General features: G+C 43.2%; 1 long non-coding RNA gene across 1 annotated transcript in view; it reads right to left on the minus strand.

The window, feature by feature from the left end:
* Positions 1-1562: 1562 nt before the first annotated feature.
* The window catches only part of LOC137774243 (uncharacterized), a 90353-nt gene continuing 66638 nt past the window's right edge, over positions 1563-25277 (minus strand). The window contains exons 2-7 of the long non-coding RNA XR_011075799.1: positions 19078-19153; positions 15719-16006; positions 14158-14317; positions 13679-13828; positions 12875-13267; positions 1563-1798 (exon numbers count right to left, since the gene is read on the minus strand). This is a non-coding gene — a long non-coding RNA (uncharacterized lncRNA). The remainder of the gene's footprint in view (positions 1799-12874; positions 13268-13678; positions 13829-14157; positions 14318-15718; positions 16007-19077; positions 19154-25277) is intronic.

Here is a 25277-nt window from a genome sequence, read left to right on the forward strand (position 1 = left end):
GTGCACACCTGGGTTTGGTTATAAGATTTTAAATCTTCCCCACTTGGAAGCACTTCACAACAGTCTTTTAAAAAATATGACTAATACGCTTTGCTCAAAACTCTTGGCATGATTTCCTAGAGAAAGATTTCGCCATTCTGTCTCATATGCTAAGAAGTAGCCGCATCGAGAGCGTTGTGAGCAGCACAGAGAACTGAGGAAGCACGGACGGAAAACATCCCCTCCTTTCGGTGTTACTCTTTGTCCACGATGCTACAGATTTGAAAGCGAGAAGGATTTCAGTGCAAACAATTGCTTCGATTTACTTTATTTCAAGGCACAAAAATGGGCGTTTTGAAATTCCTCCCCTCTAATTAAATGCTTTGTGCATTTTTAATGCATCTCACCCTCTGGCATCCCAACCCCTTCTCGATCAAGGGGCCTGAATCTTGACTCAGCCTCACGTGTCCTCTGTCTCGTGGGCTCCCTTCCCGATTAAAGGTCAACGTGGAATGAAGGGCACTGGGCAGGTGCCCGGGATGATCTTTGCTTACCTTCACACCTTTCAGGCTCAAAATCCATGGCAGCCTCCAAGATGGTTTTATATTTAATGTTCACTTAACAATCCTAAGATATTCTGCCTATGTCGTGGTCAAAATCACATGATGGACTGTTTTTCAAAATAACAGTGAGATGTCTGTCTGCAGACAAAAACACTCCCATGTGGAGTGGCCCAAAGTCTTCATGAAGCTTCCTGAATGGACACATCCTCGGTTTTAAGAATTCAGGCAAATTTAGAGCATCATGAAGTTGACAGTGTAATTTGACTGGCGAAGAATACTGCAGAATATTTAGGGGAAATAATGCGATACAATCTGATGTCTTCAGATGGTGTAGAAAAAGATCCACAGGTTAGGCCTGTCCCATCTTTAAATTTAAAACCACTGAGGTACTGATGAGTTTCTTGGCTACCAAAGGGAGTCTTTACCAGTTTATGCTGGACCCAGTCTGTAGATCTCATTACTCCAGGTTAATAGAAAAATTATGGTCCAGGGAGAGAGTGCTGGGGTTTACATCCTCCAGCATGTACTAACCAGCAGCTTGGAAGCCAGCCAGTGCTCAGCAGTTCAGAGACTCATTTCATGCTGAGAACTCACCACCAAGAATCGCGTTTCTCCAGAGAGCTCGACAGTGGCCGATTGTGGGGAAAAGGCAGGGAAAACTGAGGAGGCCCGGAAGATCGCTGTGCTTTGGGAATTGGCACAAACAAATTCTGCAGGAATTTGGGCAATGAATAATAGATATTTCTTTGTCTTTTGTTATTTTCTTAGAAATTTGCCGTATCAAAATCGTACCGTTTTTCTGACACCTTTTTTGAGAAACTTTTGTTGACTTACTAATGAGAATAACATCAAACTATAATACCATTCAAGGCAAACACGAATTGCTTGTCAACATAAAGAAGCATGGGGAGAAATATTGCCCCTTATTCCAATTCTCGTCCCGGGTTTTTAAGGTAATATTGTGCAGAAGTTGTGCAATCTTAAAAGGTGCGATAGATTTTACTACAGCATCCAACTCGCTGTCTTCCTGTTAGAGGAAATGCTACCCCTTCTGGTTGCCGTGCAACCCCCTGTGAGAAGAGGGTGTTCACCACCTGGATGCTTGGATGCCACCCAGGATGCTCTGGACCATGGAACGTGGCGGACACCCCATCCCCTGTGAGCTGTAGAGACCGTTTCACAATTCGACTTCTGTCATGAGGATAGCATGTTCCAGACTGAGGCTGTTCCTCAAATGTGTATCCTGGAGTGAAAACCTGAGGACAACATAATGTGAATAAGAAATAAACTTTTGTTGTTTTAATTCACTGAAATTTTGGACATTTTGGTAACACAGTGTAAACGTGAGAAGTATAACACATGTGACAATGAGGCCAAGGACGAGAAGCCCACACAATCAGGACGGCCGTTCAGAAGGACAGAGGGGTGTAGGTCCTTGACGGATTGTGACGTTCATTTTCCAACCCTTGAACTACCCACCTCCAGAAGTTTCAGTATACGAGACAATTAGTTGTCATCAGTGCTTATGGCTCTCATCTTAGCTGAGCTGCAAGCCTTCCTAGCTGATACCATGCCTGCATCTCTGTCTTGCCTCCTGCTTCCACGGGCCGGACCACCCCCTTCTGTTCTCAGGGCTGTCTCTCCATCATCCGCATCTACCTCTGCACTGGTTCCCTCCACGTGAATTGGACCGTAATCGGGTGCCTCCTCTTTCTGGAAGTCTGGACAGACCCATCTACACCTCCCGACCCTCAGTCTGCACGTGGCTCACGACCTGCAAGCCCCTCTAGTATGCTACGCGTCCCTCTGTCTTAACACCTAACAGACGATATCCTAATTCTCTGTTTTCTTGCCTGTTTCCACCATTTTATGCAGGTTTTTAACTAGTTTCTCATGATTATCAAAGTAATACTTGTTCAGAGAAATTTTGGATATTTAGGAAAGCATAAGTTTTGTACTCATAGTACTTACTAAATCACACTAGCATGAATTAATGAAGGAAGAAAGGCAGGAAATATTTAGTTCTAGAATAGCGTGCTTGTAGAAGGTGTGGGTAATGGAGACTAGGTTGGAATTGCAGGTGGGCTGATTGTATAGAGAGCTTTGAGATCCATGGTAAGGTGTCTGCTCTTCCCTGTGTAGCAATGGAAATCATGCTTCAACCTGCATTTTAGAAAGAACGTTGGTGACATAAAGACTATGGATTGGGAGAGGGGAGACTGAAGATTGTGATTCTATCAGGCCCAGTAAAAATTCAGGCTAAGGAAGCAATATTGTAGATTAAAGATAGGATATAAGGTGTATTTGATGAATGGAGCTGACAAAGATCAAGAAACTGGATAGTTTGGGATTAGCAGATGCAAACTATTATATATAGGGTGAATAAACAACAAGGTCCTACTGTATAGGACAGGGAACTACATTCAATATCCTGTGATAAACCATAATGGAAAAGAATATGAAAAAGAATATATATATGTGTGTGTGTGTATATATATATGTATATATATATAACTGAATCGCTTTGCTGTACAGCAGAAATTAACACAACATTGTAAATCAACTATACTTCAATACAATTTAAATAAATAAATAGAAATTGGCGAGTTCTGCAAAGGACAGGGAAGAGTTGAATATGATCAGAGGGTTTCTCCCCTCGCTGGTGGTGGCGTTAATCAAGCCCTGAGGGCGGGAGAGGAAGCTGTCCCTGAGGAAGACTAGATTGGGGGGGGACACACAGAGATTCCACAGGATTTAAGCTCAAACATCTACTGGGGCTGCACGTGAAGCTCTGTGAGTCATCTGCAGAGAACAGATCACTAGGAGGTGGAAGTGAATATTCCCCGAGAAGAAACTGGGTTACAGAAGGAGAATCTAAAGACACAGCCTGGGGATGCCTGTATTTCAGAAGAGCTTACGAAGGGGCCCCAGCTGAAACACATACAAGGAGTGGCTGGAAACGGAGAAGAATCGAGAAAACGTGGTACCGCAGAACCCAAGGGCAGAGAGAGCTCAAGCGGGGCGGCGCCTTCACACCCTGCAAGGAGAGAATGCGGACACTGACCTGGAGAGCTCTCTGACATACGTGAGTGCTAAAAGTAACGTCCATGATGATGAGATAAAGAATGAAAGTGGGCAAAAAGAAATTAATATTAAGATATTAACAAGGTTGTTTGCCCACAGAAGAGCTTGATGTTTTCACTGACCACATAACATACAGAAATTACGTGGTTCCTCCAGGGCCTCTGTTTATTGTCTGTAAAGTGAATTAATTCAGTCGAATAATCATTTGACTGTCATGTCTACCTCTCCATGCCTGTGTACATCCCATTAAACAAAGATGTAAACAAATTTGCTCTCATGACTTTAAAATGCAATGTTCGATATGTATAACTGTCTGCTCGGAGTCCTTCATAACTTTATTCTGTAGCTCTGAGAAGATTTTTAGTCATTAATTTTCTTATGAACATTCCCAGGTCTCAAGCAATGGTCAAATCAAAGTCTAAAAAGCTTAAAAACCATAGTAAGATGCATGCATCCTTTTAAAATTTGTGAGATGCTTATGAGTGTCCTTTTAAAGTCTCATCCTTAAATCACAAAAGTACTTTTTCAAAGAAGGGTGTGGTGTGATATTTATTCACCACATTTAGGTATCGTTTCTTCCAACAAAGAGCAGAAATGTATCCTAAAGGCCCAATTATAGTAGGTAAATATTTCCATCAAGAACATCTGGCTTTCTGTAAAAACTTAGGTGGTTTCATGATCGTTTCTCTCTTCTCCTGCCGTGCTTCGTGCTTGGATGGTACAAATCCGCTCCACTCGGGCTGCAGAATGTTTTTTCCTTTCGCCTGAAAAACAATTCCTTTCGACTTGTTTTCTCTCATTATTATTCTGGTTCTGATCCAGGCTTAGTGACAGGGCCAGACCTGAGGCTAGCGCTTCATTTTCCTGTCCTGTGTATTCATCTGTACATTTCCTTCATTCTCTAAGTTTTATTTTATGCGTGAATAGTTTGAGTGTAATATATCGATTAACATCGATTATTTCCCAGCCCTGGTTCTGTCTTGTGACTCCAGGTAGTTTATGTCTGTGAGGCTTATTCTGGGGTTGAGATGGCAGATAAAGCACAGATTGAAATCCCCCTGCTCCTCTCTGAACAGATGGAAATGCTGGATAGAATATAAAGTATTGAGAGCCAATCTCTAAAGCATGGAACAAAGCATTAAAGGAAGCAGGAACACAGAGCAGTAAGTAGGATTTGAGACTGCAGTGCACAGGGGAATCACAGGAGTTGGGGTTTTGACAATGGCTCAAGCAACAGGAGTCAAAATAGCAGGTCCCAGACCTAAACAAGAGGCAGACCTGGCTGTCCACAAGAAACCAAAATCCCATGATGCGCTGCCTGTCTGTGACACAAGTCTGAGTCTCTCTGTCCACCAGCCGTGGCTACTCAAGCTCCACCCAGGGTACTGGCGGATCCTTGCTTCTGGTGCCAATTTAGTGAATTGAAATCACATTGCAAAGTCTCCCCATTCTATACCTACACAAAAATTCCCTACAACCTAAATGTCCATCAACAAATGAATGGATAAAGAGAATGTGGTAGATACATGAAATTGGAATATTACTCAGCCAATAAAAAGAAGGAAACCCTGCCATTTGCAACAACACGGATGAACTTTAAGGATATTATGCTCAGTGAAATAAGCCAGTTACAGAAGAACAAACATTGCATGATTCCACTTCAAGGAGGAATCTAAAATAGTCAAACCGACAGAAGAAGAAAGCTGAATGGTGGTTTCCAGGGGCTGCAGGAGGGGGAAATGGGGAATGGCGATTTGTATGACTGACAAAACTTCAGTCATACAAGGCGAACAATTTCTAGAGACTGGCTGACTGCATTTCAGTTTACAGTTGGTAATACTGTACACTTAAAAATCTGATAAGAGGGTAGGTCTCATGTTCTCTGTTATTACCACAACTTAAAAAACTATTCACAGAATAATTTAATCCTATAAACTTCAAAATCTGGCAACCAATAAAAGAAACATACAACTGTGGAATAAAGCATCAAAGCTCAGCAACTAATCCTAACCTACCTCTTTTTCTCTCTCCTTGAAAGAAGTCAAATAGGTGAATCAAAAATTTATTTAGAATGTTCAGTACTACCTCAGAATCAGAAGATAAGTAAACTGTAGGGGAGTTTACTTCTTGTCCTTTCCCCGTCTGAACAAATACTAAAAATTGTGTGAACCTGACACTTCAGGGAGCTAGGAAAAATAAAAAAGAACAAACTAAGCCCAAAGTTAGTAGAAGGAAAAAGATAGCAAAGATTACAGCAGAAATAAATTAAATAGAAAATAGGAAAACAATAGAAAAAAATCAGTGAAACTGAGTTGGTTTTTTGAAAAGATAAACAAAATTGACAAACTCTTAGCTAGACTAACCAAGAAAAAAAAGAGAGAAAACAAATAAATAAAACCAGAAACGAAAAAAGAGACATTGCAAATGATGTCACAGAAATACAAAGGGCCATAAGAGACTCTCATAAACGATTATGCACCAACAAACTAGAAGAAATGGATACACTTCTAGAAATATACAACCTTTCAAGACTGAATCATGAAGAAATACAAACTCTAAACAGATCTACAGCTAGTATGGAGATTGAATCAATAAACAAAAACCTCCCAGCAAAGAAAATCCCAGGACCAGATGGCTTTTGGTGAATTCTACCAAACATTTAAAGAATTTATGGCAATTCTTCTCAAACTCTCTTGAAACATTGAAAAGGCATGAATACTTCCAAACTCATTTTATGGGGCCAGCATTACCCTGATACCAAAGTCAGACAAAAACATTACAAGAAAAGAAAATTACAGGCCAATATTCCTGATGAATACATGCAAAAATCCTCAACAGAATACTAGCAAAAGGTGCTGAATTCAATAGCACATTAAAACGATCAAACACCATGACCAAGTGGGATCTATCCCTGGGAAGCAAGGATGGTTCAACACACAAAAATCAATTAATGTGCTATACCACATTAACAGAATAAAGGATACAAATCACACAATCTTTTCAATAAAAGAAAAAAAAGGATTTGATGAAATTCAACACCCTTTCATGAATAAAAACTCTCAAAAACTAGGAATAAAAGAAAAGTACCTTAACATAATGAAGACCATAAATGAAAAGCTCACAACTAACATCACACTCAACGGTGAAAAACCGTAAGCTTTTCCTCTATGATCAGGAATGAGGCAAGGATGCCCAATCTCAACACTTCTATTCAACAAAATACTGGTGGTTCCAGCCAGAGCAATTAGAAAAAGATATAAAAGGTATCCAAATTGGAAAGGAAGAAGTAAAACTGTCTCTCTTTGTAAATAACATTACCTCATATACAGAAAACTTTAAAGACACCACTAAAAAATCTGTTAGTACTATTACATAAATTCAGTAAAGTTGCAGGATATAAAATCAGTATTCAAAAATCAGTTCCATTTCTATACACTAAAAACAAACTTTCTGAAAAGGAAATTATAAAAGCAATCCCATTTATAATAGCACCAAAAAGAATAAAATACTTAGGTATACAGTAAACTAAGGAGGTGAAAGACTTGTATATTGGAAACTACAAAACATTGATGAAAAAAATTAAAGACACAAACAAGTGGAAATACATCTTGTGTTTGTGGACTGGAAAACAATATTGTCGAAATGTCCACACTATCCAAAGCTATCTAGAGACTCAATTCAATCGCTGTCAAAATCCCAATGCATTTTTTACAGAAATAAATTGTACAATTCATGTGGAACCAGAAAGGATCATGAATAGCCAAATCAATCCTAAGAAAGAAGAACAAAGCCGGGGGCATCACACTTCCTGACTTCAAAGTATATTACAAAGCTACAGTAATCAAAATAGTTTGGTACTGGCAGAAAACAGATATATAGATGGATGGAACAGAATAGACAGCCCAGAAATAAGTCCATACATACAAGGTCAACTGATCTTCAACAAAGGTACCAAAAATACTCAAGGGGGAAAGGCCTGTCCCTAGTGCTGGGAAAACTAGATATCCACATGCGACAGAATCAAATTGTACTTTTATCTTATGACACACATAAAATCAACTCAAAATAGATTAAAGACTTAAACTTTAGACCTGAAACTGTGGAACTTCTAGAAGAAAACATAGAGGGAAATCTTTATGACACTGGTCTTGGCAATGATTTCTTGGATATGATATAAAAGCAAAGGCAATAAAAACAAAAATACACAAATGAGACTACGTCAAACTAAAAAGCTTCTACACAGTAAAGGAAAACAACAGAATGAAAAGGCAACCTCCAGAATGGGGGAAATATTTCCAAACCATATAGCTGATAAGGGGTTAATATCCAGAATATATAAGGAACTCCTACAACTCAATAGCTAAAAAACAAATAACTGGTTTTAAAAATGGGCTAAGGCATAAAAGGAACAAAACTGGGTCATTTGTAGAGACGTGGATGGATCTAGAGACTGTCATACAGAGTGAAGTAAGTCCGAAAGAGAAAAACAAATATCGTATATTAACGCATATATGTGGAACCTAGAAAAATGGTACCAGATGAACCGGTTTGCAGGGCAGAAATAGAGAGACAGATGTAGAGAACAAACGTATGGACACCAAAGGGGGGAAAGCGGCGGGGTGTGGGGTGGGGTGGTGGTGTGATGAATTGGGAGATTGGGATTGACTTGAATACACTGATGTGTATAAAATGGATGACTAATAAGAACCTGCTGTATAAAAAAATAAATAAAATTCAAAAATAAATAAATAAATGGGCTAAGGACTTGAATAGACATTTCTTCAAAGAAAATATACAAATGGCCAACAGGTATGTGAAAAATGCTCCATGTCACTAAACATCAAGGAAATGCAAAGGAGATACCAGATATCAGAAGCACAAGGAGATACCATCTCTCACACCTTCAAGATGGTTATTATCAAAAAAACAAAAGCCAACAAGCTTTGGTGAGGATGTGGAGAAATTGAAATCCTTGTGCACTGTTGGTGGGAATGCAAAATGGTGCAGCCACTGTGGAATACAGTATGGAGGTTCCTCAATAATTAAGAATAGAACAATCATATGGTCCAGCAGTCCCACTTGTAGGTATTTATCCAAAAGAGTTGAAATCAGGATCTTAAAGAGATATTGGTACCCCATGTTCATTGAAGCACTTCACAATAGCCAAGATGCGGGAACAAGCTAAGTGTCCATCAAGAGATGATGGATAAATAAAAGTGGTCCATACACACAATGAAATACTATTCATTAAAAGGAAGACAATCCTGACACAGGCTACAACACGGATGGACCTTGAGAGCATCACACTCAATGAGAAAGTCAGTCACAAAGACAAATATGCATGATTCCACTTATACGCTGTATCTAATATAGTCAAATTCATAGACTCAAATTACGGGATGGTGGTTTCCAGGACTGGGGGAAGGGAAATGGAGCACAGAGTTTCAGTTCAGCAGATGAATGAACTGTAGAGAGATGCCTACGGTCAACAACGTTGTGTGCACTCCAAACTCTGCTGAAAGGGCGGATCTCGTGTTAAGTGTTCTTACCACAATAAAACGTATTTTTAATTGGGTAAGGGTGAGACCCCAGTGTGTACATTTACCAGTGCCTCAGAAGAAGGACTAGGGCCTACATTTTCTAACGAAGACCACCCAGCTCTTCAGCAGAGCCTCCCCCTCCTCCCAACCAACATTTCACTGCCAGGTCCTCACGAAGAGAAGTTAGAGCAGCCTTATGGAAAGAGAGTGGTAACAGTTACCTTCATACAGAAGAGTGACCAAAATGTCAGGACAGAGCTACCAAATGTCATGGCAACTATGTAACATAGATCAGAAAAAATGAATTTATTTTTAAAAAGAAAGACTTTACCAACCAAAAGATAAAAATTCCAAACACACACACAGACACACACACACACATACCAAGTAAACAAGAAAATTCTCCACAATTGCATTATATAATGCAAAGTAATCAGGTGACTGACTCAATAAAACAGTGTTAAAATTAGGAGATAAAATTGAATGGATTGCACTGTGCCTGGCACTTAGTAAATAAATAAACATTTGTTGAATAAATGTTTGCATTTCAGATCTAATGAAACATATTAAGAGCTAAAAGAAACCCTTGTATAATGAGAATATATATGAGAAACACCAGCGTGTAGATTAGACATCACTGAACGCTGAATTATGTACACATAGAGGAAATGCTCAACGTGACCCCAGTGAATGGGTGTGACAGCTCACAAAGTGAGGCCTCACTGTCCCAGAAATGACTTTCTGTGTTATTTGCACTTTTCCATATTTTAATTAAATATACATGTCAAAGAAATTCATGAAGGAGTACCATTGAAATAAAAAGTAAGAAAAAATACTGAGTAGATATTGAAAAGAATCAGAAAGAATCTCTGCAGCTAGATTAAATACTAGCCTATATGTAGCTGGAATTAGAAGATAAATCAGAGCGCCTGTTCCAGGATTTACTGTAGTTATGAGATGAGGAATACAAATTAGAAATTGAGAGGTATATGGAAAAAGAAACTCCTTTCCAGAAGGATTTCCATGGGGACAGAATAGAGAGAAGGGCAGAGAAGCAACACTCAGAGGTAACGGGTGAGAACATGCAAGAATGAGGGAAGAAACCCTATCCAGGACCGCATAGATGATTTCCTTTAAATCCACGTACAGACACAACCCAGTGGAGCTGAAGACATCAAGGTAAAGAGAAAATTATTAGAGCTTCAGAGAGAAAAGACAGACAACACACAGAGGAACCACAGTAGAATGGCAGCAGTCTCTTAGCGTCAAAGAGGCCAGAAAACCACGGAAGAGAATCCTCAAATTTCCGGCGGGAATTACCATGGGTACAAAGTTCTGTATCCAAACTCACCTATGAGCTGGGAGAAAGAACCCTCTTTCAGGTTACATGGCAAACACAGAAAACCCTCATTACAAAAAAAAGGGTAAAATACACGCAGCACTGTTTCTGATGTATGAATAAGCTGTGAAGAGAGCAAGGAAACTTCCTGTAGCCAGAAATGAAGTGGGAACGGGAATGGGAAGCACAGCTCTGGAGTCGCTGGCTCCTGGGGGGTCGGGGGGAGGGGATCCACCATTGCGGGTGGTCTTGACCTTGACGGGCTCGGCAGGAGGGAGGTGGGGACTCACGTTAAGAAACCAGCAGAAAGCCCGACTCCCCAGAGGCGGGCCCTGGGGGAGGAGCCCAGGCCCAGCAGAAGGCCAGCAGCTTCCCCAGCTCGTCGTGGGCTCCAGGGAGAGACAGGAGCCCCCCTGGGAGTTCAGGCCACAGACCGGCCCTTCCAGGCCTTGGCCTCCTGCAGTCAGAGCTCCAGAGAGAGCAGAAGTGCTAAAAGTTCATCGGAGAATACTCCTAACAAGTTTTGTCAATACATTTGAAATGTATTATACTTCTCCCAGGGGAAAAATGACAAAACTGACTTAGGAAGAAATTAAAACATTGATTATCTGAGAATAATGAAATAAAATGGATGTGTAATTCAAAGTATTCCACATAGAAACGTGAGACCCAGGTGTTTTTACAGGCAACGTCTGTCACCCGTCACGGTGAGGACGGCATCACCACGGTCACAGAAAGGAAGGGAACCACTGGAAAACCTTGACGTGTAAAGATGCTAATGCAGCTAATGACGACGGGCAGCTGAAGGTGGAACTCTGAGCAGCCCTGTTGGGCTAATTGCCTCGTATTTCAAAGTGGCTCCCGGCTCCCAACGAACAGGGTCCAGGAAGGAAAGAAAGGGGGACGGGGCAGTAAGTAGTGTGTGTGTATAACAGCACGTGCGTGCACGTAAGAGAAAAAGCAAAGTGCCGGGCAAGAGGCAGAGCACAAGCCCATTGTTGTAAAAACAGAACTGGACTTTGCACGTGCCCAGAAATGAGGCTGCAACACTATACAACGAACTGTTCCGAACCGCCAGCAGCCGCTGCCTCTGCAAGCTGAACTCGGCCAGAAACTGGAAGCCGGGATCCAACAGGACGCGGCACATCCGCCTCGGGCCCAGGTGCCAAGCGGGCACCTGTGCTTTGCGTTTTCAGCCGAAGGTTCGGGGCACTGAGTGCCGTGCGCTCGGGGTGCGTGGTCATCACTGACCGGCCCATTTCTCAAATGTCTCCTTCTGTCCAATCCTCCCACCCATGCCCCCGCCTTCCCCTGCACACAGCAGACTAATGAGTTTAAAGGGCCCCCGTCTTTTATGAGCTTCGTATGCATGTATTTCACCGTATGTAAGAATGTAAAGATGGTCTTCCTCATTTGTAACCAGCACCACGCCTCTAACACCACCGCCCCTGCAGCTGCCCCCGGAAGGACAGCCAAGCCACCTGGACGCCTGTGTGAGGAGGAGAAATCAGGTGTGATTTCTTTGGTGCACAAGCCCAGGAGCAGAATTGCTGTGTAAATGAGTATGTGTATATTTAATTTAACTAAGCACTGCCAGACATTTTACTTTTACAAGAAAATACTGAAAAGAACGTTAATATTTTTTAAATTAAAAAAAATACTTTAAACTCTGGCAAAAAAAAGAAAGATTTGGTGTCTGGCAACCAGTCGTTTTTTAAAAATAAAACTATCAGCCATTCTTTACCCCCAAAACAGTCTTGCTATAGACCAGAAAAAAGAAAACTTTCTCCAATGAATCACAACTTGAGAATGAGAACATGTTTCTCCTCCACGGGTTGCCCGTCTCCCGGCGGGGACGTATCGGGCCGGCCACCCTCTGTCCCCAGGGTCCGTGATGCCCTGGGCCCTGGAACCACGGAGGCCTCTCGTCTAGAACCCATTTGAGGAGCTGTGTGCAGACTGGTCCCAATTTGTTCACAGGGTAAAAGCTCAGACACCAGACGGCCTAGTTCAAAACTGGACATCTGGCAACTCTAAAAACAAATTCAGTTGTCTTTCCTCAGAGAAAATTGTGCATATCATATAATTTCTGAAATTGGGTTAAATTACAACCAATTGTAGCGTGTAGAATTGGTAAATAAATACAACGGACGACACCCCACCGTCTGAGTGCAGCTGGGGGGGAACATTAGGCATGATTAGATGTGGTTAAAAGTTATCATTGTTTTGCGATTTGCAACATAAACATACTGTGTAAATATCCTGTGAGAAAACCTACTTCTGTAGTTCTAGTTCATGGATTTATTTTGGTGTTAACTTCAAAAGCAACTACAAATATTTACATAAAATTGTTTACATAGTTAGATCACCTCTACTTCTCCAAGATACTCCTAGTCCCGACTCTAACAGGTCGGTCAGGGTGCCCGTCCTTCACTTGCTGAGTGCAGATTCTCTGCGACACCAGACGTGTCCCTGCCAGGGACGTCCAGGGGATCCCGGGAAACCTCAGCAGGTGAACCCGACGCCTCCACGACTTGGCTTTTCCTCGTCTCTTTCAACATCAGGGGCATGGCTGGCTTCATCTGCATCAGCACCCAGGAACTGTGCGTGGGGAAGGGGGGCGTCTGTGTGTGCACGCGTGCGTGAGCGTGTGTGTGCGTGTCCACCCACGTGCACACAGGCCTTCTCCTTCACTCATCACTCATAGCTTCATTCAGTTCACGCTTTAGGCTCCGTCCCCTTCAAAGCATCTGGAGGGCAGACTAGAAAGCGGAAAGGACGTGAGGCTTAATATCACTAAGATGATCTTTACATCAATGTCTAATAATGCACAGCTTTGACCTTTTATTTTGCCATCTCTGCATAATTACAGTGTAATTCCAAGTCTCCTGACTGTATAAACTATACTCGACCAGAGGACAGAACGCAAATCAAGCAATATTCTCTGTTTTAACCACAGGGCAGCACCGAGCCTGTAACTGCTCAGGAAGTGCCTTTTGATTATGAAAAGGAAATTTTAAGTCAATTGTTCCTGATACAAGTACACTGATGCACTTGTGCTCATAATCCTAAAGTCAGAAGGCGTATATTCAGCAGCAGGGCTACTATCGTATATTACAATACAAATTATGTGAGCAAGTGGGGACCGCCGCTCAGGGAGCACAGGTTTGTACCTGGACGGGGAGCAAGGGTCCTCCCTGGTGACCTTCCCTCGGGTCTAAGACGACACAGCCTGGCTCTGAGACGGTGACCCTCTTCCTGCTTCGGGGGGCAGTTCGACGGCCTGAGTGTGACAGGCAGCCATGGACAAGTGGAGAGGCCCCCTGTGTGACAAGAAAGGTCACGCTGCGCCACCATGAGAGCCGTCCGTTAGCCTAAGCAGGCAGAGGCCGCCTGTTCCCGGAAGAAGTAAGACCCCGTCCTCCACACAGAGTGAGTTTCATGAAAGCACTTGTCTTATGGGGTGGGAGGTGGACCAGACAGCCTCAGACCGCTCTGCCAGTTCTAAGATGCTAAGATTCTCCCCGTAAATGGGAAGCGCTCTGCACATTCCGGGAAGTGACATGTTCAATACAGAGAAATAAGCCTCAGGACAGACGGGGCAGACATGGCCACTGCAGTCAGTGAGGACTAGAGATCAGCAAAGACACACCTGTAAACACGTCATCACGGAAGGCTGCTTCCGCCAGGCTCCCGCAGCTCTTCTACTTCAATACTTTGGGGGGGGGGGTTTCAACCGTTTTTTTGCATATTTGGCTGCTGGTAGTGGGCAGTGAGATGAGCAAAGGAGAGGACTGGGGAGCTGGGTAAACCTGCAAAGTGAAAACTGTCAAGGAAAATGTCACTGCTTTGCCATCTCGTCTCCAGGACGCCATGGGGGCTGTCCATCTCTGTGAGACGGGGCACCGTTCGGGAGAACCAGACGGGTGACTTTTTGTTTTGATGTCTTTAAAGTGTTTATCCTGAAGAAGAAAAGAAAACAAATAAGCTGGTATGTTCCAATTACTGGCTGTATAGAGATCCAGTGAAATGAAAGAATCCAAGAGTGAACACAAAAGATCTTTCTTCATAAAGGAAAAAGTAAAGAGTATATAGTTAATCAGTTTGGAATTTTTCTTTCTGTGATTCAAAACACATTTCTCCAGAAATGGTCCTATGTCTGAAAAACACATATCCCCACTTTTCTAAGTTTAAAAATGCTGAGTTAAAAAGTCAGGAGGTATAGTTAGACATATATTTATTAAATATATATGAATCTGACTGCCTGCTCTATCATTTATTACACATAAAATCCCAATTTTGGAAATTCTTACAATTTTAATTAAATATTTTTAATAAAAAACTAATTTTATTAAAACTTTAAAATATAAGTAATGTTTTATTCAGACGTCCAAACCCTAGCAATTTAACAAAAGGTTCAAACATCTGCTTCCAAAGCGGACTTAGCAAACGTTCGACAATAAAATCGTTTCTCCCCCCTCACTCAAATGTGCAAAGGTTGTACAGAAGTTGCTGGAAATGAACGGAAGGTCTTCTCAGTTTCCACTCAGTCACAAGTTAGCAGAGAGAAGAGCAAGTGCTGTGATGGCAGAGTTAAAACCACAGCTGAGGGGCAAAGGCCTCAGTCAGTCCACAGAGGGGAAAGGGGGGCCCCGGAGGGGAGCAAAGGGCCACCAGGGAGCTCTGCCCGCAGACCTGCTCTCTCCCGGGGCTCCTGAGAAACTGCCTGGGTTCACCTGAAATGATAGAAATTAATCTGTATCTGCTGGAAATGAAACTGCTGACAGAAATATCAGTCACTAGGGCATATTATCATTTATTATCCAGAAACACATTAATACTCGTTAGAAATAAATTTGGAGATCTCCACATTAAGATTTCTAAAGTGCCATAAGTTTAAAGCAACAGTTTTGTCGAGACACAATTCTTACACCATATAATTCTTTCATTTACAGGGTACAGTTCAACGGCTGTTAGTATTTCACAGAGTTCTGAACTTACCTCCATGACTTTAGGATGGTTCCTACGCCACAGAACCCCTCCTCCCCTCTGCATCCCCCAAACCTCCATCCCAGCCCCAGGTCCCAGCCCTAGGCGACCACCTGCGCTGTCTGCAGATTTGCCCCTTGAGGATATTTCATGTAAATGGCACCAAACCATATGGAGTCGTTAAACTAATTAAAGCCATTTTTTAAAGTCCTAACAAAATTCACCATCAGAAACACTTCTTCAAATCTCTCCGCTTCTCTCTTTTTCAGTAACGCAGGAGACCTTCAAAGCGAGTTCAGCTTCGTCTTTCCGGCCGTGACCCGTGGTTTCGGTCTTATCCTCGGGTTTCTGCCGGCGGCTCTGCTCCCCGCCGCCCCCTGCTGGCGCTGCCCCCGCACGTTCCCAAGTCGCTCCTCGCCCTCCTGGGCCTTAAAATACTGAACAGAGCACAGGACTGTTAACTGGTGTAAAACGTCAGTGTGGTCGCTCGATGTAAGCATCCTATTCTTCTCCTAGAAATTATAAAGCTTTGGGTCAGTCCTAAAACTCTTAGCAAAACCCCGTCCAAAAATGTCGCCTTCTTAACACTTTTCATTTTTCACAAGGAAAATGCTGAACCTTAAAGAATTTTATTTCAATCCTAACAAAAACATAAAGTTGGAAAGCTCTTTCTTTACTGTTTAAATGAATATAACTCATGAGAGATAAAGATTTTACTAAAACCATGTGTGACGACTACTAATAAAAATGGAAGAAAGAAATATAAAAATTCGAAACACGCAGAAATCACAGTACGTTCCTCTAAGGCTTAGAACTGTGTGAAAGTTATTTTTAGTTATTTAACGTATCTATTGCTCTTTGAGTATTTCTCAATTTTTAAGTGGTTTTAAAATGGAAACTTTACTATTTACTGAATATTTTTCCTAACCTTAAGAGTTGGGGGGTTTTTTTGAAATTAAATAGACAGTAAAAGAAAATAAAATTTACAAACCAGTTTCTATGGTCTTCATAATGTAATAGTTTAGTGCTTCAGCTTTGTGTACATTAAAATTATTTCTGATTTGTTACTAAAACTCCATAATCCTAGGACTAGTGCTTCAAAATCTATACTTAGCAGTCTCAGTAGGCATTTAGCCATTTTTAAAACATTATCTCCAACCTCACAGAAAGTTTAAGAATTTTTCAGAAGTGAATGTTTGATTTAGCATGTTACTCTGAATTTCTCTCCTGGTTTTAAAACAAAGAAGAAGTAACATCAAAAATTCCTTTGGGGGCAGATGAATGAGTACATTTGTTAGACTTTCAGTTATTTTACTATTATTTGTGTGCCCCAGGTAAGTTTACAGGGAGTACTTTTTTCTATTTTACGGAGATTTTAAAATATATCCGTGTACCACCTAAGGCAAAGAAATTTTTAATCAGTTTGTGTGTAAATAAATAAACTTTTGAGTTAAAGGATGCAAATTGGGTTTACCGTACTTTTTTTTAAATGAAAATTTTAATGTATAAATAAGATATGGATAATAAATTATGTCCTTTGAAAAATACAGAGTTTTTATGTATATGTAAAGTACAATGAAGAGAGGAATTTTGCATTAAGTCTGCATTTAGACAGAAGGCTTTGGCTTCTGAAGGTTGGCAAACATGATGAGGCTCAGGAAACCCATCCCAGTGCTTTGAACACAGGGACGGACCTCAGCATCCGTCAGCGGAGGGAGGAAGGGATGGGGCGCGGTCCCCACCCATCACCGCACAGGAGGACGTATCATTTCAGGGTTGCACGTCCTGTGTGTAAAGGAAAAGCTGGATGTGAAGAACGTGTTCACACTGATTATCTCTACCGTATTTAAAGCATGTTTCTCTACTCACTACTGTTGTTTCCCCTTGAGCATGGCAAAACTCACACATTTTAATATAGAAAATAATGCTGGATGGGTCCCCTTGCCTTCTTTATTATGTATCACTGCCCACAAGACTGATCCAACCCATCGCCTCTTAAGTAAAGCAGCCTTCATGTCTCCTGTATTTCAAGCCTACAAAGAATATTAGCTTCCCTCATTTCTTGTGGGTTTTTTAAAACAAATATTTCTGTGCTATAGGGCCCTTTACTTTTACTTTTGTCAAAAAGTCAAAGAGAAACACTTCCTAGGAATTTCTGTTAATTAATTTATTTTACATTTGGTAAGAAGCTAGCTCAGCCCATCCCTCCTACCAAAAGAAAAGAACTAATGATTAGAGGACGCTTTCTTCTCTTGGCCGGTGATGCTAGGTGCTTGCTCTAGTCGTGAGGGGCTACCGAGGATGGGGGGCCTGCCTTGCAGGAACTACCTTTCCTTAGAAAACAACCAGTAACGCTTTGCGGTTCCAGCAGGCTTTGATACCCATCGGTGAGTCGTCTCTGACCTCAGATACACTGGTGTTTACGCTAGGGAGCAGCCCACATTTCAGTGCAGTGAAACACATGTTCTGCTGAAACCCGACCCTTCCCATCGGCTCCTGAGATGCAGAGCTTGAGGACAAAAGACAAAGACGGCTGGTGACAGAAGCAGCCAAGTTCAGAGCCGTCTCCAAGCACGTTTCTTAAAGCGAGGGAGAAGTTAGAAACCAGAAACCTGGCTGGAGGGTGTGGGTAAAGTGAGTCTCCAGGACACAGACCTGGGTGGGGACACCTGGCCTCTTGTGGCCCCCGCAAAGCCCCCCAACATAATTCACTGCGGCAGGAAACCCGGTGCCGCCTCCCAATGACCCCGCCGAGGTCACGGGCACGGCCAGACGTGGCCAGAGGCTCCTGTTTCTGTGCTGGGGTTTCCTGGTTGTAGCTCCTCCATCTCTTACCAGCCTGGATTTGCTCCTGCTTCTGTGTCTTGGGCAGGAATCCATCACTGGACGCGTCCAAGTGGGGACACTGAACCAGATGGCGGTGACAGGAGTGTCCCCAGCCTGGGGGCAGAGGCCCAGGGGAAACGGGGAGACTTCCGAGTGACCACAATCACAGCTCCTTCTATGCGATAGACACTTGCATCTGCTTGTGAACCAGTGGTGTGCGTGAACGTGACGCTCCCTGAAAACCTTCCATGAATATTTTAAATGTGTCTTACATGTACAGGGACACAAAGCCCTAGGTGCCATTATATCTATGGACCTAGTTTTTAATTTCCCAACAACATGTGAAAGGATAACGTCAGAGTTTCACCCTCTCGCTCTTTCCTCTCTCTGCACCAGAGGGCTGGGGCCTGACACGATCCAGGGCTCTGGGGACGGCGCTAACCCCTCCCCGCCCTCAGCAGTAAATAAACGGGAAGGAAGCAGAAAGGGCTCAGCCTGGGTGTGCGGTTGCTCCCGCTAACCCGACCTTCTCCAGCAGAGTCACGCACCATCTCCCGAGAACGGACGTCAAGGTCACCCTGGGCTACCCCGAGCCCGGCCCGCACTGCCCCCCAACAGAGCGGCCAAGTCAAGGAACAGGGGTGAGGCCACCGTCACAAAAATCACGCGGGAGCGTCCAGCGTTAAGGAGGCACCTGACCACAGCGGCTGCTAATTTGTGGAAAAGTCCAGTTACTGGATTTAAACTTGAAACTTACCATTGCCCCCCGTGACACATTCCAGATCAGGGTGCATAGCACAAACTCATGCTGATCTTGAACGCATTAGTGCTTCCTACAAATACAATAAAAAGTTACATGGATATATGTATTTATATACGCATATGAAAATAACCGATATAATTAATTCCTTTAATCTTTGCTAAAAGTATGAAAACAGTTTATAAATACCATTTTTAAAAGAAAATCATTTTTCCTATGCAGAATATAACTAGGGTCTAGGGTCTTGAAATACTCTACAGAAAACTCTGGTGAAAACACTGAATAACATTTCTATTAAAAAATCTAAGTGTATGAATGAAAAGTAAAATATTTTAGTGACTATTACCCACAGAAGTCTTTCAAACTGCATTTTAATTCCTAGATTCTATGATCTAAGAAAATCTCATTTTTCGTGGTAGAGCTTACAAATGAAATACAAAAAACTGAGGTTAGAAAGAGATTGCATTAGTTACGTTTAATGCCATTTAAAAAGCTGAGTCAAAATTGAATGTCAGAGAGCAGCGTTTATTGTACACGTGCTGGGGCTCGTTAACGGTGCTGGAAAACTGAAGTGTGAGGTCGGGGGGTCGGGGGGGCCGGTGATCACGGAGGGGCCGGGGACAAAGGCAGGTTTCCAGTGACCAGTGGACCTGACCCTCCACCACGTGGACTCCTGGACCGGGGGCAAGTCTCATGTGAAGGTTTCCTCACAGCCCCATCTCGGCTACGCTGGTCTCGCATCACAGGGTTTGCTCTTCCTCTCTCCTGGGGGGTGGGGGGCAGAGGTGTGTCTGGGGGGCAGGGAGGGCAGTTCTGCTGGGCTCCTCAGAGCTGGCCAGGGTGGAGGGCGGGCTGTGGCAGAAGGTGGACAGGATCTTGGCTTCTCCTGTTCTTCCCCAGCTTTATGGGGAGGGGGGTGTCTTTATTTGGTAAAAGGCAAAATTTCAGACAGAACTTCAGGCACACGTTCACATGCACCTACAAAAGCAAAACCCAAAGCCAGATACACATAATTTTTGGATGGTCATTATTCTGGATTGCTCCTGTGATTTTTTTCTTAGCTAAGAGATAAAAGAGATAAACTTGCTGCAGTGCATGAGAAGGGGCAGGTTTTCATATCATTTATTTTCCTCCAAGCAGATAAGAGGGCACATTGAACAAGGTGGCCACCCCTGTCCTTCCCGAGGTAAAGACACCCATCCTCCCAAGCCGGTCTGGTACCAAGCCTCTGTGCAGAGTTTTGAGGATTCGTCTTATTTCCCCAGAAAGCCTGCCGGCTACACCAGTGTTTGAAGCCCCGCAGGATTTCTGGTCACCTCACGGGAGGCAGTGACTGACCCCAGCAGAGTCACCGGCCCGGGGAGCTGCCGCATCAGCCCCAGGTCCTGTCTCAGCAGCACCATTGGCAACAGTGCCATTCCCACGGGGATAACTGCAGACCCAGAGGAAAATCTCGTCTCAGCAGCAGGTGCAGTCAGTAGGACACTTGAGCAGAAAATGCAGAATTAGGAGAAAGCAGTGCCCGTTTGTGGAGAATCAGGCCCAGATTTAGAGTCTAACCTGGGTCTCCTCCTGGCACACACTCACGCATCTTTCCACGGAGGCCCACTTTGTGTTAATATTTGCATAATAGCAACAACAGCTCCTGCTCTGATTTTCATGGTAATCAAGATGCCCTTGTGCCTATTTTACAGATGAGAAGGTACAGAACAAACTCCAGCTCACCCAGCTTGTAACTGTGCCAGTTGTGTCATATTCTGAGCCTGTCTACTGTAACCACGTCACATCACCAGGCGGTAGAATTGGAAGGGGTCCCCAGATTGATCACTGGCATAAACTATTTCCAAATCTATAGCACAGAAACCAAAATTGCAGAGGGTATAGGGAACGCACAGCTGTACCCCCATTGTGGGTGAGTAGGAGGCGTTCTTAAGGAAGGAACTCTCTCTTGAGGCTGTTGTCTGTACAATGCTTATAATCTGCTGAGTAACACACACTTGGAGGCTCCCGTACGGGTAACTGGGCAGGTGAGCACAGCTCTCCTCCCACGAGGACCGGGATTTAAGGCTACATTAATGGTAAGCAAAGTTGATGAAAAACGCGTGAAGACGACGCACAGGATTCTCTCAGTAGATCTACATAAAAGACCCCTCCATGGGCACAGGGACCTTCTAGAATTAGCAAACAGCACTAACTGTTTTTCTAGCATTGAGTATGCAGCCAACGCTATTTCATCCCCAGGAGCATTTTGAAGGCAGTCCACGACCTCTGGGAAGTTTGGACCTGTTAACCATTTAACCATGCAACACTTACTTGGAAAAAGAAGCCCTTTCTGCTGTTTCATACAGCTTCTCCTTTTAGCACGCAAGCCCCATTAGGTAGTAGGCAGAATAATACATTTCTTCAGTTTCCCCTCCATTCTAAGCCCAGTATAAGAAATATGGTCCAGAAACCTACTGAATGTTAAAATTGCTGGCTGTGGTTCAGATCGATTAGGGAAGAGCTGACTTCACAGGAAGGCGGCCGAGAAGGGGAGGATGGAGTCAGCCTCACACTGTCACCTTCACGGTGCATCCCAAAGAGCTTGCTCTGCCCCGGCCACAGTGTCTTCACCTGTGAAGTGGGGGAGGCTTAACCCAGGCATAACCCAGGCCTGATTTCCAAATCCCTGACCTCATGAGCAGCATTTCGAGCCCAGGGCTCTGACCGCCTGGGCCTTTGCGGCTCCTGAACAAACCTTCCCGGGGCGAGTGAGCAACAAAGTGGCCTGGATCCAAATTACTTGCCCCCAAAGTCTAAGCACCTCGGGCTTTTATGTCCTCGAGCCCTCACCCGTCCTTTTGGTTGTTACTGTGTTTTTTCCCAACAGCCTGCAAAGTTTAAGTGCAGGAGGCCTGAGTGAGAGCTTCGGATAGCACCGAATTCTGTGGAGCCGCCAGTGGCTCCGTTTGGAGAAGGAAAAGCTCACAGCTGGGGCTCCCTCTGTCCTTTTCTCCTCCAGTTATAACAGGTTAGTAGCAAAGCGACCCAGAGACTCTGCTTTTACCTACATACTTTGTTTATCTTGTACAAAGATTGGACTGAAGCAAATATTTTAACACAGCATTTGTTCATCTTGAAAGGTGAGAACCTGGTTTTTGTTATATTATTTTCAGTATTTATATGTTTTGTTTTTCCGATAGAAAAGGCAGCAAAAGATAATAAACACAAAATATTAAAACAAGAAATTTAAGATTTCCTGAGAGGTTTTTAACTCAGAAAATTTAAAATCAGGTATGTATTTTATTTTTCTATGCCTAAATTTGTTAATAACTTGAATATTTCCTCCCTGGAAAAAAGAAGAAAGAATTCAGAAATCACAAAGTAGTGCTTGCTACTTAATTAATATTTTGGTTTTCTACATCAGCTATAATAGATACAAAATGTCCATAATTCCTCAAATTCTCTATTGCCAATCTCTCCATTGTCAAACCAACTACATCAAGATTAAAATCACATTAAGATAAATACAATTCAGTATATTTATGCTTTTGCATTAATGAGACAATTTCAGGTCATAGGGAAATTGATACTCAGATTATTAATTACTTGCTATAAACATCATATTTACGTCACACAAAATGTATAAAATGCACCCCAACTTTATAAGAAAATATTTTGAAAAAATGTAACTTGTATTGAGAACAATTTTAAAGTTCTGGGAATGCAACCTAATCCATTAACTCTGAAAGGAAAATATCACATCACAACGCTAAAGAAACTGTGTCTCATGGTTAATACGGACATACACTAGGTAACAAAACAGAGCATATTTGCTGGAAAATTGTCTCACACTATCCACGGCCATTGCAAGGGCAAACAGCGTTATTGTATCTAGTGAATATTAGGAACTAAAAAGCCACATTATAAAATAACTTTGATTGACATTTAATGGAACACATGAGCGGCAAATATAGCAAGAAAAATTTATTCAAAAAGGCGGCAAAATAAAACTTTGAATGAGTTCCTAAACAGGTAGTTAGAGTGTATGTAGACAAAATTTTTTAAGTTACAAAGAATACAGAAAAAAATAATTTTGGAGGAAATATGATGTCATGCTGCACATGATTGAAAGCAAATCCAGCCCCACTACTAATACAAATAGGAAGAGGAAATAAAAAATAACACATTTCAATACAAACTGGTATTTCAGAATCATCATTTGTAAATACGTCATGAGCAGAATAAGCGTGAAAAAAGAGCATCAAAATTTCAATCTTCATCCTCAAAGACTAGAAAACTCTCATCTTCAAAAGCAGAGACCCGCCCTCGAGGAAACACAGGTGAGCCTCTCGTCATCGCCGGCTCTGGCTGGCTAATGCCACGTGTTTAAGGGATTAGACCACTACCTCTTGATATTCCGCCTTGCATGAAGCCTCAACTCCCACGCTGGTCCCCGGGGCCACTTCCTTCCCCTCCAGGTCACTTCAGAAGTCCAGTCTCGCGCCCACCTGTTCCTCTCCTCCTTCCTGAGTCCTCCAAGTCACACACTGAGTTCCATCTGCAGCTCACAGCTGGCCGTAGCCCGTCCGGAATTACGGCTAAATCAGTGTGTCCTCCAGACACTTGGCACCAAGGAACTCAGCCGGGGCTTTTGAAAGCCGACAGGACTGGCTGCCCACACCTCCCTTTGTCTGCGGACGGCTCCCCGCCATCTTCATTCATCTGCCGTTTTCTTGGACACAAATATAAACTTCACTTGAGATGCTTTCTTCTGGTACAGTGTTTCTTCTTGTAATCGACACATTGGCCATTCATGACATTGACAACATACAGCTCTGTCTTCTCTCTCATGTCCGAAAGTTATAACCCGTTAAAAGAGGAGTCCACCTTTTTTTTTTTCCTTTTGGGAAGCACAATAAATATCAAAAGACTTGGCCATACTTGCTGTCTATAAAAGGCAAAAATTAGCTTTCCTGCTAGCATCCAAATTTATGTAAACCAGTATGTAGCTGGCACAGTTTATGCTCGAAATAACTCAGTTTTCCTCGTTAATCTGAACACATAAGAATTGATCCATCTGTATATTGTTACCAGTTGTTGTTAGTACATTTTCATGTCAATGGTTACTAAACTCTGCAATTTTCCTTTATCTAATACTCAAGTTTCTAAAATGTTGTGATTGTGGCCACTGTGGAGATTATTTTGTTTGTTCTTATTATGTTGATAGATCCACTAGCTTCTTGCTTCTCGTTCTGATTTCTAGAATCCTTATTATTTATTCAGGTTTCAGTGGGCAAAATGCCACTCAGAAAACTTTGTTCCTAATTCATTTTACTAAATCATTACTATGGAGTATCTACCTAATATTGTAGCAATGCCTCCGTTAATTTTGAGCCATGGCTTATGATACCAATTAAATAAAAAACTAAAATGCGAAGGGAATAACTAAAATTCTACCTTTAAAAAAAAAAAAGCAGCAATTGGTTTGACATCGCAGTCTTGGCTAAGTTACTGAGGTCACCCCACCACCAGGAGGTCCCAGAGGGGCCTTGTCCTGCATCACCCTTTGCAAAGGCTCGAGACCCCCCTCTCCCCACCCCTGGGACTCCGCGGGCCCCCAGGCGGACAACTGTCAGGCCTCCAGCACCCTGCCTTGGGGACAAAGGTCCCAGCCTTGGAAGGGACACACAACCTGAGGGCCCTGAAACCAAGCTTGGTTAGTGTCATGGCCTCAGCAGTTGAGGGGAGAAGGGAAACAGTCGTGGGAAGAGCGGGTGCACAAAGCCGTGTGTGTGGGGTGACCCCAGGGGCCTGGGTTCTCATGCAGACAGTGTGAGTGGGATGAAGAGCCTGGTGGTCTGAGGCAAACCCGGAGGTAGAATTTGGCCATGGGGGCTGGAGGACCCTGAGTCCCACACCCCTTCACCCCACAGGGTGATACGCGGCCGGAAGAGGAGGGGCTTCAGCTACGGGGTGTAAGGGCTCCGTTCCAAACCCCAAAGCCCCGATCCCTGTGGCCGAGGGAGGGGAGACGGCTGAGGAAGAGAGTGGTCTCGCCCTGCAGCACGCGGAGCTCTTGGGCCTCCCCATGGATGCTGGGGATGGTCAAAGAAGCCCACCGCGGCCTGACAGAGAGAATCCAGAATGTTCCGCTGTGTTGGGGGGTGGAGACGATCTCAGATGGCTGCAGGTGCGGTGCGGAGTCTGTGCCTGCC

This window comes from Eschrichtius robustus, chromosome 12 (assembly GCF_028021215.1).
Source record: "Eschrichtius robustus isolate mEscRob2 chromosome 12, mEscRob2.pri, whole genome shotgun sequence".
NCBI lineage: Eukaryota > Metazoa > Chordata > Mammalia > Artiodactyla > Eschrichtiidae > Eschrichtius > Eschrichtius robustus.